The sequence below is a fragment of the Phaseolus vulgaris genome, chromosome 6, assembly GCF_000499845.2.
Source record: "Phaseolus vulgaris cultivar G19833 chromosome 6, P. vulgaris v2.0, whole genome shotgun sequence".
Classification (NCBI taxonomy): domain Eukaryota; kingdom Viridiplantae; phylum Streptophyta; class Magnoliopsida; order Fabales; family Fabaceae; genus Phaseolus; species Phaseolus vulgaris.
The window spans coordinates 19,798,489-19,799,357 of record NC_023754.2 but is presented as its reverse complement, the minus strand read 5'-3'; positions in this window follow the sequence as shown (position 1 = coordinate 19,799,357).

Sequence of the window (869 nt, the reverse complement as noted above, 5' to 3'; positions counted from 1 at the left end):
TTTTTCATGCCGTCTACTCTAACAATATCCGTGAAAAACGTGGGGGTATAGTATAACATTAGTCTACCTTATAATAATTTGTCATCATTCGTCTAATTTATGACATTAAATAAGTTAATCATAGGATGCATGTTCTTATTATAATGAAACTTGATTACATGTACATCATTTCGTAAATCACGCTCCACTGAATAAAATATGTCCAGTGTATGTTATTATACTAAATATCAATAATGCAAATTAACGTAAGCAGCACATTTTTTTAATATATGCTTTATTGATGGTTACAAATGATTAATAATTACAAAGTAAAAAATGAATAACTAATATTACTATGAATGCATAATATAATGAGTATATTGCCCTATTATTATTTTTATTAAGATACTAATTAGTTTTATCTTTATGGCGAAATTACATACATTAATACTATACGTAAAAATTAAACTCTTACGTTCAATATTCTTATCTCTATCCTTTTATATTTTGAAATCTTTCCCTACATGCAAGCTATAGATACTGATTTAAAACTGAAAAAGCATATAAAAAAAAATATTATTAATTGTGTCATTTATATTTTTTTACCTAATAATAAACGTTCGATTTAATACATAATAAATTTGAAAAGAAAAATAAGTAAAACAAAAACAAAAAAATGGAAGAATCCAAAATTCAAATTATAATATCTCAAGCAAAGCCATTAACTTATAAACTCAAATCTTAATATACTTTCACTTTCCATAAAATTTTAAAATTAGCACATGTATGACAACACATCCATAATTATTTTAGAGTCCACATATAATAACATTTAATTATCACGTTTTCAGTTATTTTTTTATTAAATAATACAGAGGTGAAATTTGTAC